Here is an 18,114-nt window from a genome sequence, read left to right as displayed (position 1 = left end):
CAACCTGGGAAACATCTCCAAGGCAGAGATGTGCCCGTAGGAGGTTGACTGTGGACAGCCCTCTGGACCAAGATCTGTGGAGAGTGGAGGCTGACTGGGGTCAGGGAGCATCAAGGACCTCAGCAAAATATCCCAGGCAGCTCTACGGCTGGGATGGCCCCTCAGAGTATTTACACCACGGAAATTGGCAAATGCTATGAGTCAGGGCTTTTAATCCCTGATTTGATCCCCCAGCTGGTCATTGATCATTTACCAGCACACAAGTGACCTATTGCATCCCATTCTCTGAGATCCAGAATGTATTATTTTTAGCATTTTAAGATCTCTAAGAAGTCCAACAATAAGGAAATGTGTTTAATTTTGTGAATAAGCATCCCCCAAAGATATGATGTGGATATAAATCTTAGTCCACAGACTCAAGTGTATCAGAAGCTATGTAATTTCCGGAAATTGCCTCACCAGCCTCCCACCCCCGGGGTTGTGCCCCAGCTCCAGGAGCCAGGAGGGTGCTGACTCACTGATCCATCCAGGCACCACTCAGATGCCCCAAATCCCAGCCCGGGTCCCAGGTCTGGGCTGGCCCTCCTGTGATACTCAGGGTATGGGAAGCCTTGTCCTTGGGAGGGACACACTCTCTCACAGCTCCTCTGTCCACAGAACTTCCTGTTGCCTCTCAGTCCGGTTCCACCCATTGTGCCCGGTTCTGGAATGCTTCTGAGTGCAAACTCTGGTCTAGGTGACTTTGCTGACCTTTGCTACCTCCCTGGGCTCTTCCCAGCCACCTCCCTGAACTCTACTGAACACACACGGACACGAGCCCCCTCCTTTCCCTCCCCTGCTCTTCCAGATTCCCCCTTCCGGTGATGCCTCCTCCTTCTTTCCCCTCCTACTCCTCACCCCTCCTCACCGTCCTCTTTTCCTTCCCCCTCCTCTCGCTCCTGCTCTCCTCCCTCCGGCTCAAGAACTTTCCAGGCTGGGGTAAATCCCACTCTATTCATCCAGACTTTGCTGGAGAATCAGCTGAATTCTCCTAAGGATTTAGGTTTTGAATCACAAAAGCCAGAAAGCCCGGTTGTTTTGTTTTCTATTCTAATAGCAGCCTCCCCTAGGGCAGCGAGCACCGGACCCCCTTTCAGCTTAGATGGGGAAGGAGAGTATGTAATTGGAAGAGACGGAGTAGAGGAGCTCGTATCTAAAACTACCTTTCCCTCCGTCACACCTGTTGTCACTTCGGAAGAGTTTTGTGGGGCACAGTTCAGGGAAACTCTGCAGGTGCCATCCCACGTGGCCTACAGAGAACACGCCGGGGCCGAGGAGGTGTCGCAGCAAGGCTCAGGGCCCCCAGTGCGCGACTGACAGCGGGGGAGCGCTTTCCTCCGCACAGCGGCAGCCCTTCTGGAGTGGGCGCAGAAGGGGAGGGCGGAACGCACGGAATCCCGGTTGACCCCAAGTTACCGGAGTCCCAGGGGGCTGCTGAGGGCGAGCGGGGTGGGGGTGGGGGTGGGGGTGGGAGGTTGCTGTTCTTGACGGCTTCTTGAAAACCTTGGAAGAGTGTATCTTCACGGTTGCCCTTGTGTTTCCACAGGCACTGATTTCTGGCACGTTTGAAAAGGATCCTGACTCCCACTGTGATAGTATAGGGTTCTGAAAGCATCTTAAAATCCTTCGGAAAATTAATATATTGATCGAGAAATGACAAAATGTGAAAACTCCACCAGACTAAAAGAAATTCAAACCCGGTTAAATGGGCATGATTTAATAGCAGGCTATTTCTAAATTGTTTATTTCACACAGTGTTTATATTGGTGGCAACTATGATAACAAATCCCAGGGCCTTGATAAGATCAACAAATTACCAAGTGCTAATTGTTTCTGGCAGGTGTAAGTGAGGAGATAAATAGCATATAAATTAAACTGCTGTGTGTGAGGGTGCCATTCCGGGACTCACGACTTTTCTGCACTCTGCAGCTAAGTAATTCCTCTTATCCCATAATTAGACACTTGTACCTTTAAAAACTGCACTCATTAATGCATATATTATCCTTCCACTGCCAGAGTTAGAAGAAAACAGATAAGGGGCAGTAGTCTAATAAATTGAATATCAATGACATTGCATCCCTTTGTCACCTTTGAAATGCAGGCCATCTGTCTTGGGTCACATTTGGTCATCTACATAGTTGTTCCATGTGCTCAAGGGTGGCTGTCATCACAGCTGGGCCTGCGTGGCCTGGCCCCTTTCAAGATCTTGCCTCAGATCTGTTTTTTTTTTTTTTTTTTTAAGTTTATTTATTTATTTTGAGAGAGACAGAGACAGCACGAGTGGGGGCGGGGCAGAGAGCCAGGGAGAGAGGGAGAATCCCAAGCAGGCTCCGTGCTGTCAGCACAGAGCCTAAGTGGGGCTCAAACCCATGAACCACGAGATCGTGACCTGAGCTGAAACCAAGAGTCGGACACTCAACCGACCGAGCCACGCAGGCGCCCCTTTCAGATTCACTTCTCAGTGTTGTTATGCCACCACATTTATTCAATGACAGCCGAAGTGTCTTAACTTTATCATAAATGCCAGTTGTCCCCTTCCCGGCTTCCTATCTCAAGTGAGAATCGTAAGGGTCGAACGTTACTACCACATTATGTTACTAGAAATGCAGACATACAGCGCAACGCAATGTGACAGGTTGTTTTCTTTCCTTTTTTCTTCAGCCTCTGTACATCTGCTTAAGAGTGTTATCTGGATAATGTTATTTTTCATTCTGCTTTAGTCATGGTATGTCAAATGCGTTTGAAATTCTAAGGACAAAAATGCATCCATTCGTTGTTAATTTCATCCATGTATCCGTCCATCTGCTCATCCATTTATCCATCCATACGTTTACTTCATCATTTTTTCTTTGCATTTCTTTACAAAACTCTTTTGGTTCAGATCCTGTGCAGGGTGCTAAATAAAAGACACATTTTTTTCTGCTGAGCTCAGAGGGAGAGGCCAGAGTTGTAAATACTGATTACAGCATAAAGCTGTGGGGAGGCCCCACCCAGCGTGGGCTTGGGCAGGAAGATTCCAGTGAGGAGAAGAGAAAGCCAAGAGGAGCAGCAAAGAACAACAGCTTGTAGGCCCTTGGGTTGGGCTATCCTCAGAAGCACGTAAGTGCCCTGTGTCTGGGGTACCCAGTGTCCAGAAGTAGCCTGTGAAATGAGGCACAGCACCTGGCCAAGCTTATCCCATTTTTCCCTCCCGGCAGCCCTGTGATGTAAGTACATTTCTAGCTGCTCTATGGTGGGGATCAAGAGGGATGGAGGAAGAAATCCCTGCCACCCCTGCCTACCGTGACCTTGGGAAAGGAACTTAACTTCTCTGGGTCTCAGTTCTTCGTATGTTAAATGGAGATCAGAACAGTTTCTCTCTCTCAGGCTTGTGAGGATGAAATGAATTTGTAGGTAGCAAATAGCAGCTATCATGACTGATCCCACTGATTAATGTTGGTGAGTGTAATTAAGTGACCAAACCACCCAGCTGAAAGGGGCCGAGTCAGACTGGAGTCAAACTAAGACTGCTTCCTTCCCCAGGGTACTATGTCCCCTGGGACCACACAGGATGGCACCGAATCAAGACCGGGTGCAACCAGGAAAGGCTTCCTGCACAAGGTGGCATCTGGGCTGAGTTTGGTAGAAGGGCAGGGAGTTTGCCAGGGAAAGAGGTGGGGAAAGGGGATGGAACAGACTGTGTGAGGCCTGGAGGCCTGAGTAAGTCTGGCATGTTGAGGGCACTGAGATAAGGCTGGGGGGTGGTGGGGAGAGTGGGGCCAGAGCACAGATGAAGACCACCTGGGGTGTTTGGACCAGATCTTGAAGGTCTTGCAGATTCTTTGTTTTCTGTTTAGCCCCAGTCGTATGCTTCTATGAGGAGGTAGGAAAAAGTGAAAGAGGAACTTAAAAGTACAGGTCACCTGTACTTACAATTTACTTACTGTTTCTCTTGAAATGACTTGCTCTTTTTACATAAATTTGTTTTCAAAAGAAACTTTATATCGTAACCGTAAATGGTAAGCCCACGATAAGCCCCTGGTGCCAGATGTGTTCCAGAATTCACATTTTTTTTTTTTTCCTGATTTCAAAAGGTGGTATAGTGCATATATGCAACATCACTTAACATCCCCAGAGGGCCAAAGAATGAATGAATATTTCTGCAGAGAAATGTATGAATATTTACACCAAGCAGCATAAAGACTATTTATAGATTGCCTCAAATCAGCTTTGGCTCCAAACTTACAAAAAAACCTTTCATTTTTTTTCAGAGCTTTTTGGAATTCAGAATGTGGGTGAGTAGTATCACTTGCTGGACATAAAAGGTAACAGAAAATATATTCATTGCAAACGAAGCAATGTGATTAGCGTCCAGCTCACCCTCCCTGCTGTGGCTGCAGAAGGGCTCTTGTTGAAAGGGAGAGTCACAGGGAGGTGTTGACAGCCTCCCCTGGCAACGTTAACAGTAGGAGAACTGGGAGCAGGGAGTCCAGGAGCTCCGTGTGATATTCTTGCAACTTCTCTGGAAATCTAAAACGATTCTGAGTTAAAAGTTTATAAAATGAGCGAACAAACGAGGTGACTAACACCAAACCAGACTTTTTCCTTGACACTGAGAAATGAGAGTAAAAAGCAAACTCACTGTTCTCATGTAGGCACCCCATCTTCTAATGCCTCCCCGTCATCCTGCCTGAAGTCATCCCAGGGCAGCTCTGGGCCTTGGGAAATCTTGGCTGGGTCTGGGCTGGGTCAGGCCAAGGGCCTTGGGCTTTTTCTGTAGACGATGAGGTTTGATTAGAGGTGTGTAAGTGGGTTTGGGGGTGCCTTCATCCTGGTGTAGAGGTGAGCAGTTTGGCAGGAGTAGAAGAAGTCGGGCAGGGGGAAGGAAATGTTGGTGGTCATGAAGGGACAGATGTAGGACGTATATGGGAGGGTGGGAGGGCTCAAAGTCCCCACTGGAGGTGCTGGGGCAGGGCCGGGGTATGTAGGAGGTGTGTTAGAGGTCTGGCTGGGGCAGGATGCCGACTTTGAGGGAGCCTAAGTCACCTTGCGGAAAATGTCCTTCATGGGGCCGGAAGCCAGAGCTCAGAGCCAGAGACACAGATCATAAAGGGGCCCTGGAGCTGGAAGATCTCTCCAGGAGAGAGAAAAGAGCCCTCTGTTGCCCCAGCCCCTCAGGTCCCCACCCCCACCGGCTCGGTGATTTAAACTGTGGAGGAGAGGGAGGAGACCAGGCTTCCTACAAATTGGGAAACAGGCAGGGAGCCCCTCATTCTGGGTGGAAAAGGAATCTTCGTTCCTGGTTGCTAACCGTGAGGCCAACGGCGTTGAAATCTAATTCACAAAGGACGGAGACCCTCCCCTACAGAGCCTGATTCCCGATTCCCAGGGCTGCCTAAAGGGGAGCTGTTGTATCAAAGGCAAAGGAACCAGTACCAAAAAAGAAAAAAGAAAAAGAAAGATGCACATGGAGACGTCCCAGAGAAAGCAAAGAAACAGCGTGGGCTTCTCCAGAGTCTGCAGGCCTGTTTGCACGCAGATGACAGTCATCCTGCCCATGTGCCTGATTTTGCCCCCCAAACTCTCTCCTGTCTACCAGCCTCTTGCCTGACTCAACACTGGAGACCAAGCCAGTGCTATTCTGGCACTTAACCCAGTGCTGGAAGCAGGAGAGAAACTGGGTACCTGGGGCAGGTTGCCGACCCTGGATACTGGCCTGCAGAGGCCATTCTGGCCCTGGACTGCCGGTGGGCCCTGGCCGCCTGGTGCGGTCCCCTGCCCCCCGAGGCTGGGAGGAGTGGCAGCCGGCTGCGGGCCTGCCCGGGAAGCCGGTCAGCCTGACATCCCCAGCAGATGTCAGTCTGGGAACAGGAAGCAGCTTGTTTGGGGCTTCTAAAAATAAATAAATAAATAATAACTATAACCACAAGAATCGTCTTTTATTCCAAAGTAAAAAAATGCTTTAATGACTAGAGCATTTAGCACATCGGGGGTTTTCATTGTTTTCAATTATGTGCAATTCTGAAAGGAGAGCACAAATTCTGAGCCTGAATGGAGAATTGTGGGGCTTCGGATTTGTGCTGTTTTAAACATTTGCTTTACTACTTTAAGAAGAGAACTGTAAAATGGAAATAATGATATATTATTACAAGTAAATTACACTGTGGAGTAGCATTAATATTGCAGTTGAAACCTAGAATTTGAAATAAAGATGGAAATATTCATTTGTACATAGTTTTTGTTCTTAGAAAAATGATTTGGAATTAGGCGAGAAGCTTCCTTCTGCGTCTGCGTACCCAGCCAGGCTCAGCGCTCCCGCCCAGCCGCCTCGGCCACCCCTTCAGCCCAGCAGTGGGGCCCTGGGGGGCCCGCTGGGGCAGGGACCCCGGAGGTCTCAGTGCCTGGTGTGCTGGCACAGGGTGGGGGGCCTCCGTGCCTCCCCAGCAAGGGAGAAAAAATTAATGCATTCCAGAAATACGTGATTTGGAAAGCAGAGATGGGGTGGTGGGTGGACCTCATAGTTTTATGTGCGTGGGGACAGAAACTGGATGAGGAGATGGTGATAGCAGGTGATAGATGAGCCTTACTTACTCTTTGGTAGTCACTCTCTCCCTTCACAGAAGCAGGCCCTATTGCCAGACCTCGTCCCCCATCCGTGCCTCCCTCCTCCCCTTTAGGGAGGAGGGCAACAGGGGAAAGCTTAGGGTCTGTTACTTCCTTCTATTTGTTTATTAATTCGAGTGTTTTTTTATTAAATTTTTTTTTCTTTTTATTGGAGAACTCTCCTCCCTCCAGTGTTTTAAAACCAACCTCAGATAGCTGAGCCCTGGTATGTTTTCTGAACCAAACATCGCAGCCTACTGCACCCCATTACTTCTGAGACCAGGGCCCACACTGCTCCCGTGGCCTCCCCAACCAGTGTCCTGACCTGGCCCTGTCCACTCTGCCAGACTCTCTTCCAGTCTTCTCTGCCTTTGCCCCTGGGGCCTCTCAGTGTGGCTCCCTCTCCTCCCTCATCCCCCATTCTGGCCACCAAGCCCACCTCCGGGGGGCTTCTGCGGCAGCCCCTCCCCCTCCAGACGCCAGTGTTTCTGTCACAGCCTTAGCACTTTTAGAATTTACCAGTGTATTCCCCCCGTTTGATCACGAGTTCCCTGGAGTAACTGAATTCACATGTATACCCCTTGCCCTTGCAGGGAGTAACAATGCATGGTTGTTGAATGAATGAATGAATGATTTGGCAGTTTGGGAGGTCGGATTGGGAAGTATTATTTATTGAGCACATCACAACAAAAGATGGGAGGCACCCGGCTGGCTCAGTCAGAAGAGTATACGGCTCTTGATCTCGGGGTCCTGATCTCTCTTTTTACAAATGAGGTCAGAGGCATTTAGTAACTTGCCTCAAGACACACAGCCAGGAAGAGACAGAGCAAGGATTACAATTCAGGTCTGACTCCCCCCCCATCATCTTTGGACCCTGCACGATGGAGTGAGGGCTGACTCACAGAATCCCCAGCATGTACACTGAGCACCACAAAGAGACCTTTATGGCCCTGATGGGTTCCTTGGAATCTCCAGGATGGCCTGGCAAATACCAAGGGTCCTGATAACCAACCCGTGCCTCCCACCTTTGTAAACTTTTATGTGCAAGACTTCAAACCTAGAGGAAAGTTGAAAGAGTAGGAGAAGGAACATGAGTGTATCTTTCATATGGCAAATACTCATGTGCCCTTATACGGGTATTTCTGTTAGGGGGTTGGGATTTTTCGGTTTTGGGCTTTTTTGCTAAACTGCTTACCTTGCAGATATTATGGCACTTGACTTCTAAATATGTCAGCATGTTTCTGTTAGATTTTCCTCCATAACTACAGCACCATGATCACACCTACAAATTTCACATATACTTGATCATTAAAGTATAGTCTTTATCCAAATCCCCTAATTAGTTCAGAAACAGCATTTTATAGCTGTTTTTGATTTCATCAGGATCTGATGAAGGATCACAGATTTCATTGAGTTATCTTTTCTCCTTAGTCTCCTGTAACCTCAGTTTGACATTTTCTTCTTTTTCATGATCCTGATATTTTTGAATTTAGACTAATTTTCTTAAAATTAAAAAAAAATTGGGGCGCCTGGGTGGCTCAGTCAGTTAAGCATCCGACTCAGGTCACGATCTCATGGTTTGTGAGTTCAGGCCCCACATCGGACTCTGTGCTGACAGCTCAGAGCCTGGAACCTGCTTCAGATTCTGTGTCTCCCTCTCTCTCTGCCCCTCCCCTGCTCATGCTCTGTCTCTGTCTCCCAATAATAAACGTTAAAGAAAAAAAAAGATAAAATTGTTTTTTCATGTAAACTCTACATGCAATATGGGGCTTGAACTCTTGACCCTCAGATCAAGAGTGGTATGTCTTGCCAATTGAACCAGCCAGGTGCCCCCGGACTAATTTTCTTATAGAGTGTCCCACGTTCTGGATTTCTTTGTTCCCTTACTTTTCTTCCCAGGAATGCTACATAGGTGACCTTGTGTATTTACCACTCCGTTATTTCAGGAGGCATGTAATGTCAGTCTGTCCCATTATAGGTGATGTCATTATGTTTGATTACTTGGTAGGCAGCCTCCAGGATGGCCCCAATTGTCCCCAGCTCCGGGAATTCATATCCTGTTTGTCTCCCTCCCCTTGAGTGCAGGCTAGACTTAGTGACTTACTTCTAAAGACTGGAACATGGCGGGAGATATAGAATGTCACTCCCGAAATTAGGTTATAAAAAGATGGTGGTTTTCATTTCGGGAGCTCTCTGTTTGCCTCACTTGTCCTGAGGGAAGCCGGCTGCTGTGCTGTGAGGCAGCTGCGTGGAGAGGCCCACAGGAGTGATCTTGGATGTGAATCTGCTGAGGCTGCCAACAGCCACCTGAGTGAAATAATCGACTATAATAAATTCTTTCTGATAGACTAATTATCCCAAATTTGGTCAGTAGAAGTTCCTTCAAGCTGAGCTCCTTCCCATACATTCGCATCAGTCTTTGTGCACTTTCTTACTTTCTGGCTCACTCTGTACTTTCCCTGCCCCAGACCTGGAATCAGCCGTCTCTCCAAGGTTTCTTTCAGTGGAGAATGGCATTCAGAAACAAGTTTTGGCCACTAGAATAGTGCAACTGGAATATCATTGCTAACAGACCCCTTTAGTGGACAAAGCTAAAAACTGTATTTAAAGATTTTTTAATTAAAAAAATTTTTTTAATGTTTGCTTATTTTTGAGAGTGACAGAGACAGAACACGAGTGGGGGAGGGGCAGAGAGAGAGGGAGACACAGAATCAGAAGCAGGCTCCAGGCTCTGAGCTGTCAGCACAGAGCCCGACTCAGGGCGCTAACTCACAAACCATGAGATCATGACCTGAACAGAAGTCGGAGACTTAACCAACTGAGCCATCCAGGCACCCCTAAAAAAATTTTTTTTAAAGAAATTTATTTCAATTCAAATCCAGCTCCATAGAGTTCTTCCTTCCATTCCCATTCCATGTCTGTATCTCTCTTCCTCCACAGTGAGAACCCTGATTCCCAACCACATCAATGTATTTCATCATTTGCTCTATCCTACAATGTACTCAAAATAGTTTCAGAATTACTACTCCAATACCATTTCAAAGAAGCCTTCTAAGAAAAAAATTCAAGACTTCTTTGCAGTTCTGTCTGTTCTTAGAATGATCCCACTAAAGGTATACACGGACAGTATTTACAAAGCATTGAAATGAACTCTGTGTGTGTGTGTGTGTGTGTGTGCGCGCGCGTGTGTGTGGTTCCATTATCAATTTTATATACAGTCAGATTTCTTTGTTTCTATTTGCATTTAGTTTTAGGGTTTGCTTTCTTCAAATCTTCAAAAACAATTTATTTTTTAAAGATTTTATTTTTTTAAGTAATCTCTACACTCAACATGGGGCTCGAACCCCCACCCCAAGATCAAGAGTCCCATGCTCCACCAGCTAAGCTGGCCAGGTGCCCCTGAATGTACAGGGTTAACTTACAGGGTTAAAGTTACAAAAGTTTCATAAGGTTTAAAAGTCAAAACTATATATAAAAATGTACATTCAGAAGTCGTATCCCCATCCTTAAGTTCCTTCCACTCCATTCCCACCCATCACGATAGGCAATGTTTTTATTAGTTTCTGGTTTATTCTTCCTGTGTTTTTTTCTTATGCAAAATGTAACATGATAGGGGTGCCTGGCTGGCTCCGTTGGCAGAGCATGCCAGTCTTGATCTCAGGATCATGAGTTTGAGCCCCACAATTGGTGTAGGGATTACTTAAAAAAAAAAAAAAAAGGAAGATGCCGTATCGCAGTATTGAACACCTTTATCTTTTCTCTTAATATATCTTAGAAATCACCACATATTAATTCATAGAAATATTCCTCAACCCTTTTTTGGCTTTATATTTACTCCATTGTGTGAATTCCTCATATTCAGTTAGTATCCTGATGGGTCAGCATTTATGTTGTTTCTAATATTTTGTTATTATAAATAATGTCTCACAGTGAAGAACCTTATAAAAATACTGTTTTATGTTTGTGGCACTGCACTTTCAGGGTGAATCCCTGGAATTCGAATTGCTGGGTCAAAGGGTAAATGCATAGGTAGTCTTGCTAGGCCTTCCAAATTCTCTCCCTAGAGGTTGTACCATTCTGCTCTCCCACCAATGATTATGAGGATCCCCCTACTTTTAAGTAGGCTCCATGCCTGATGCGGGGCTTGAACTCACAAGAGATCAAGAGTCACATGCCCTACTGCCTGAGTCAGCCAGGCACGCTGAGAATGCCCTTTTCCTTACAGCCTTGCCAACAGAGTATATTACCAAACTTCTGAATTTTTGATAAGTTGATAAACACTAATATGTCAATGTAGCTCTAATATGCTTTATATCATTATGAGTGAAGCTGAATATCTTTTTTTAATGTTTATTTATTTACTTTTGAGAGAGAGAGAGTGAGAGAGGGGCAGAGAGAGAAGGATACAGAACATGCAAAGCAGGCTCTGTCAGCACAGAGCCCAACGTAGGGCTCGAACTCACAAACCATGAGATCGTGATTTGAGCTGAAGTTGGACGTTTAACTAACTGAGCTACCCAGGTGCCCCAGAAGCTGAATATATTTTCATATTTTTATTAAATTTTTTTTTAAGTATACATCTTTTTTTTTTAATTTTTTTATTTTTTAAGTCATCTCTACACCAAATGTGGAGCTCAAACTCATGACCCCAAGATCAAGAGTCACATGCTCACTGGGCTGATGGCTCGGAGCCTGGAGCCTGCTTCCGATTCTGTGTCTCCCTCTCTCTCTGCCCCTCCCCCGTTCATGCTCTGTCTCTCTCTGTCTCAAAAATAAATAAACGTTAAAAAAAAATTTAAAAAGGGGCGCCTGGGTGGCGCAGTCGGTTAAGCGTCTGACTTCAGCCAGGTCACGATCTCGCGGTCCGTGAGTTCGAGCCCCGCGTCAGGCTCTGGGCCGATGGCTCAGAGCCTGGAGCCTGTTTCCGATTCTGTGTCTCCCTCTCTCTCTGCCCCTCCCCCGTTCATGCTCTGTCTCTCTCTGTCCCAAAAATGAATAAACGTTGGAAAAAAAAAAAAATTAAAAAAAAAAAAATTTAAGAAAAGTCACATGCTCTTCTGACTGAGCCAGTCAGGTGTCTCCCATCTTTTCATATTTTTAAGACTCATCTACATCCCCCCCACCTTCCCTCTAGTAACCATCAGTTCGTTCTCTATAGTTATGAGTCTGTTTTTTGGTTTGTCTCTTTTTTTCTTTGTTTCTTAGGTTCCACAGATAAGTGAAATCATGTGGTATTTGTCTTTCTCTGACTTATTTCACTTAGAATTATGCCCTCTAGATCCATCCATGTTGTTGCAAATGGCAAGATTTCATCCTTTTTTATGGCTGAGTAATATTCCATTGTGAATGGAATTCATTTTCTTCATTCACATTTTCTTCATTCATCTACTGATGGACACTGGGCTGCTTTCGTAATTTGACTATTGCAAATAATGCTGTAATAGTAACAATGTAAACATAGGGCTGCATGTATCCCTTCAAATTAGTGTTTTTTAAATATTCTTTGTTTAAATACCTAGAATTAGTGGATCATATGGTAATTCTATTTTTAATTTATTGAGAAACCTCCGTACTGTTTTCCTTAGAAACTGCACCTGTTTGCATTCCCACCAACAGTGGTTCCTTTTTCTCCACATCCTTACCAAGACTTGCTGTTTCTTGTGTGTGTGTGTGTGTTTTAAGTTTTTTTAAGTTTATTCATTTTTCAGAAACAGCGAGACAAAGTGTGAGTGGAGGGAGAGGGAGACACAGAATCCGAGACAGGCTTCAGGCTCCAAGCTGTCAGCACAGAGCCCGACGTGGGGCTTGAACTCAAAACCGTGAGATCACGACCTGAGCCGAAGTCAGCCACTCAACCGACTAAGCCACCCAGGTGCCCCTGTTTCTTGTGTTTTTGATGTTAGCCATTCTGACAGGTATGAGGTGGCATCTCATGGTGGTTTTGATTTTCATTTCCCTGATGAAGAGTGATGTTGAGCACCTTTTCCTGTGTCTGTTGGCTATTTCTCTTTGGAGAAATGTCTGTTCATGTCTTCTATTTTTTTATTGGATTATTTGTTTTCTTGGTGTTGAGTTGTGTAAGTTCTTTATATATTTTTGATATAACTCTTTTTCAGATATGTCATTTGGAAATATCTTCTTCCATTCAGCAGGTTCTTTTTTTTTTTTAAGAGAGATTTTATTTCTAAGTAATCTCTATACCCAATGGGACAGGGTGGCTCAAACCTACAACCCCCAAATCAAGAGTTGTATGCTCCACTAACTGAGCCAGCCAGGTATTGTCCCTGTCTTTTTGTTTTCTTGATTGTTTTCTTTGCTGTGCAGAAGCTTTTTATTTTGATGTAGTCCCAATAGTTTATTTTTGCTTTTGTTTCCCTTACCTCAGGAGACATATCTAGAAAAATATTGCTATGGCTGATGTCAGAGAAGTTCTTCTGCTCCCGAGGATTTTTATGGTTTCATGTTTCATATTTCATATTTAACTCCATAATCCATTTTGAGGTTTTGTGTGTGTGTGTGTCTGTGTGTGTGTGTAGGGTGTGAGAAAATGGTTAGTTTCATTCTTTTGCATGTGTCTGTCCAGTTGTCCCAGAACCATTTGTTTAAGAGACTGTCTTTTTCCCATTGCATATTTTTGCCTCCTTTGTCGAAGACTAATTAACCATATAATTGTGGGTTTATTTCTGGGCTTTCTGCTCTGTTCCATTGATCTATGTGTCTATTTTTTTAAGTTTATTTGAGAGAGAGAAAGAGAGCACATGCGCACAGGGGACGGATTGGGAGACAGGGTGAGAGAGGATCCCAAGCAGGCACTGTGCTATCAGTGTGGAGCCCCATGCGGGGCTCAATCCCACTAATTGTGAGATCATGACCTGAGCTGAAACCAAGAGCCGGACACTTAACTGAACCATCCAGGTGCCTCTATGTGTCTATTTTTGTGCCAGTACCATACTGTTTTGATTACTACAGCTTTGTAGTATATCTTGATATCTGGGCTTGATTCTTCAAGATTGCTTTGTCTATTCAATGGTCTTTTCTGGTTCCATACAAATTTTAGGATTATTTGTTCTAGTTCTGTGAAAAATTCTGTTAGTATTAGGTAGGGATTGCATTAAGTCTGTAAATTGCTTTGGGTAGTATGGACATTTTAACAATATTTGTTCTTCCAATCCATGAGTGTGGAATATCTTTCCATTTGTTTGTGTCCTCTTCAGTTTCTTTCATCAGTGTTTTATAGTTTTCAGAATATAGGCCTTTCACCTCCTTGGTTAAGTTAATTCCTAAGTGTTTTATTATTTTTGGTGCAATTATAAATGGGATTGTTTTCTGAATTTCTCTTTCTGCAATTTCACTGTAAGTGTACGGAAATGCAACAGATTTCTGTATATTGATTTTGTATCTTGCAACGTTACTGAATTTATTTATCAGTTCTTGTAGTCTTTTGGTGGAGTCTATAGGGTTGTCTATATACAGTATCATGTCATCTGCAAATAGTGAAAGTTTTACTTCTTCCGTAACCATTTGGGTGCATTTTATTTCTTTTTCTTATCTGATTGCTGTGGCTAGGACTTCTAGTACTACTTTGAATAAAAGTGGTAAGAGTGGATATCCTTGTCTTGTTCTTGATCTTAGGGGAAAAGCTCTATTTTTTAGCATTGAGTATAATGTTAGCTGCAGGTTTTTCATAGATGGCCTTTATTTTGGCCTCTTTTTCTTAATATTTTAATGCTCCTTATATTCCTAATATTACAGATTAGCCTGTATCTGTGATAAATGTTGCAAAGTTTTTCTTTCACCATGCTATTTTTTTTTTTTTTTTTGCCATAGAGCAGGAGTTTGTTTCTTTGTTGTTTTTTTTTCCAAATTTTAGTTTAAATTCTAGTTAGTTAACATATAGTGTAATATTGGTTTCAGGAGTAGAATTTGGTGATTCATCCCTTACATATAATACCCAGTGCTCATCATAACAAGTGCCCTCCTTAATTCCCATCACCCATTTAGCCCATCCCCCACCAACCTCCCTGCATCAACCCTCAGCTTGTTCTCTATCATTAAGAGCCTCTTATGGTTTGCTTCCCTTTCTCTTTTTTCCCCTTCCTCTATGTTCATCTACTTCGTTTCCTAAATTCCACTTATGAGTGAAATCATATGGTATTTGTTTTACTCTGACTTATTTCACTTAGCATAATACACTCTATCTCCATCCGTGTCATTGCAATGGCAAGATTTCATTCTTTCTGATGGCTGAGTAATATTCCATTATATATATACACCATATCTTCTTTATCCATTCATAAGTCAATGGACACTTGGGCTCTTACCATAGTTTGGCTATTGTCGATAATGCTGCTATAAACATCAGGGTGCATGTACCCCTTCAAATTTGTATTTTTGTATCCTTTGGCTAAATAAATCCTAGTGCAATTGCTGGATCCTAGGGTAGTTCTATTTTTAACTTTTTGAGGATCCTCCATACTGTTTTCCATGGTGGCTGTATCGGTTTGCATTCCCACCAACAGTGTAAGAGGATTCCCCTTTCTCTGCATCCTTGCTAACATCTGTTATTGCCTGAGTTGTTAATTTTAGCCATTCTGACAAATGTGAGGTGGTATCTCATTGTGGTTTTGACTTGTAGGGTTTGGGGTTCTTTTTATTAAAATGATTTTTTTAAAGATTGATTTTCAAGTAATCACACCCAACATGAGGCTCATCTCACAACCCCAAGATCAAGAGTCACACACCCTACCAATTGAGCCAGCCAGGTGCCCCAAGCAGGGTTTTAAAAACTGCTGCTGAATTTACTAATATTTTCTTTTACTGCATCTGGAGATTTTATTTTTCATTAGAAAGCATTATTTGGGAGGTGGGCTGCGTTTGGACTGGGTTTCCATTTATCCTGATATCCTAATTCTCTCTGTTCTGTGAGGCACAGTAGTGAGACTTCTTTTCCCTTCTGCCAAGGAGGTGATGAAGGCCGGAGCTGAACCAGTCTGATGGGTTTTCACCTGTTTCTCTTTCAGAAGGTCCACATTGCCTCCTTTTGACCCAAGGAATCCTGGTTGGAGAGAGTTACAGACACTTAGACACTGTTCTAAACACCAGGTGTTTAACCTGGTGGATAGTAAGAGGCAAGGGTCCAATTTTCTGATCAGCAAGGTGGCCCCATGGAGTGGGGGTGGGATGGTGAGAGGAAAATAATCGGTGATCCTTATAGTCCGGGCCACTAGGTGGCACTCCTTTAGATTCATTTCTGTGGGACTGTAGGAGGAAATGCTGTAAGTCTTCAGAAGAAAAAGGAAATGACTCGCTAAGTTTAACTGGCCAAAAGGAAGCCCCAGCGGGAAGTTCCCCTCCATCCACACAATTTTGACTTCTATAATCAGACTCGGTGCCTCTTTGCCTGTGTTAGAAAATATCACTTCTTCCACATCACTATGGAAGAATCATATCCATATGATTCCTCACCAGGAGGGCAATGTGGGCCGAGTTGTATGTGTAAAGATTGTCTTTGCTGTGAGTGTCTCCAGGCCCTGGGGTAAGGGCATGGGGAGAGAAGTCAAAGAGAAGTCAAGATGGTCACTGCATGACCTGTTCTTGGAGAGCCTGGACCTTGGAGTGACAAGACCTTGGTTCTTGTCCCAAAGCTACAGCCAACTGGCCCTATTATTGCACACATGCTGCTTAGCCTTCTATTACTGTGTCCTCATCTGCAAAATGGGACAACAAATGCTTTCCCTACCTATGTGTCAAGGATGTCAATGGGACAAAAGGATGTTAAGTGGAAATGTGTGGGGAAAGTAAAAAACACTGTGCAAATGTATTTTTATTATCATTATGGTTACATTTTGTCATATATGGATATATCTCTATGGAAGATACAATGGTCATAAGACTTGTATTCATAGGCTAATCTGCTGTTTATAAGGTAATTTTTTCATATACTTGTATTTTTTCACAGCTTGTATCAGGTGACTAAAGGGGTGCATAGTTCAAAAGTGGTTAAGAATTATGGACCTGAAAAAAGGAGCCAGGCTGGCCCCAGGACTTCCTCCGCATTTGGTTTCTACAAAGACTGAACTGGTTCTAGTCCGTCCGCAACGCCCAGATGGGATTGATAGCTACTGGTCTCACTTCTTACTGCAGCTGGTCTGGAGGGAGACAGAAAAGAGATGAGAGAAGGGTCTAGAAGGGGTGTGGAGTGTCTAGAAACCAAAGATGAAACTCTAAGGCAGTGGCCTTGCAGCAAATAGAAAACAAGTTTGTGTTGTAAAACTCTTCGTCATGCCACAGTGGTCTTCTTTCTGTTCCTCAAATGTGCCGTGTGTTCCTACTTAAGGCCTTTTGCAGAGGCAATTTTGATTATCTAGAATGTTCTTGACCTGGCTCTTCTCCCTGACTGGCTCCTTCATATCAACTCCAATGTCACTTCCTCAGAAAAGTCCTCTCTGATCATACAACCCCCCCTCCCCCCCCCCCCCCCCCCCCCCCCCCCCAAGCACAAATTATCTTTCAAGACCACTTATCACCACAGGAAATCATCCTTTTTTCCCCCTGCTTATTTGTTTGTTGTCTACACAGCCCACCCACCATCTGGCAGAGTGAAAGCACCTTTGGGGCAGGAATTCCATGTCATTCCCAGAGTCTACAACTATCTGACACAAGGCAAGAGCTCAACACGTGCTCATTGGGTGGATGCGTGTCTTCAAAAAGGAACTGTGTTCTTGTTAGAAAATGCTGCATCTGCATCTGGGACTTTTCTTTTTCCCTTGGTGCTAATGTCAAAGTCCTCAGGTCCTGCCCGTGTGTTCTACTTCTGAGAAATGTCTCACACCCCTGTCCCCTCCTGCTCGCCACCTCCCACCCCTCACAGCTGCTGCTCCCTTGCCTGGGCACTATCAGCCCTGTCCCTCCCCCCCTCCCACCACCCCCCCCTCCCCCCGCTGCCAAGACTTTCCTGAAACACAGGTGTCTGTCCCCTCCTCCCTTGCTCTCATTCACCCCCACTCCTGGGACAACCAACCCCCTTCTGTGTCTTCCTTGCCTTCCTTGGGGGCTGAATCAAAGTGTGCTCCCCGTAGTAACCCCAAGCTTTGCTTTTCCGGCCAACATCTTGCCTGTCTCATTAGTGGAGCCCTAGCATGGCACTGTCAGCAGCTCCTCGGGAATCCCTGGAGAAGACAGAAGTGTCTGTCCCCTAAGTGCATGGAGCTTCTGAACCCGGCAGGTTGGGTGTGCCAGAGAGAGCTTACTGAGGATGTCTCAGGAGAGGGCCAAAAAGGGCCCCCCAAGGGCAGACCTGGGCCCTTACACGGCTCTTGGGGAGCCTGTGGGCAAAGATGGGGGGCTGGCCTGCCACATATTGGTCAAGCCATTGGAAGGGCTGGAATGGAGCTGCACTCAGGCAGCTGTCGCTGTCCCCGCTTGTTTTGTAGCACAGATAGTGGTACACGGGTAGCAGGGGGTTGTCTCATAACTTAAGCGGAGAGAATGCAA

At 44.9% G+C, this 18,114-nt stretch overlaps 1 long non-coding RNA gene across 2 annotated transcripts in view; it reads left to right on the top strand.

The window, feature by feature from the left end:
* Positions 1-2,389: 2,389 nt before the first annotated feature.
* Positions 2,390-18,114, top strand: part of LOC123599094 — a 36,037-nt gene continuing 20,312 nt past the window's right edge. For both annotated transcript variants that reach the window (XR_006712977.1, XR_006712976.1), the window contains exon 1: positions 2,390-3,245. This is a non-coding gene — a long non-coding RNA (uncharacterized LOC123599094). The remainder of the gene's footprint in view (positions 3,246-18,114) is intronic.

Source organism: Leopardus geoffroyi, chromosome C1, assembly GCF_018350155.1.
Source record: "Leopardus geoffroyi isolate Oge1 chromosome C1, O.geoffroyi_Oge1_pat1.0, whole genome shotgun sequence".
Lineage (NCBI taxonomy): Eukaryota > Metazoa > Chordata > Mammalia > Carnivora > Felidae > Leopardus > Leopardus geoffroyi.
Note: the sequence above shows the minus strand (reverse complement) of the source record. Positions and strands in the feature narration are given on the sequence as shown.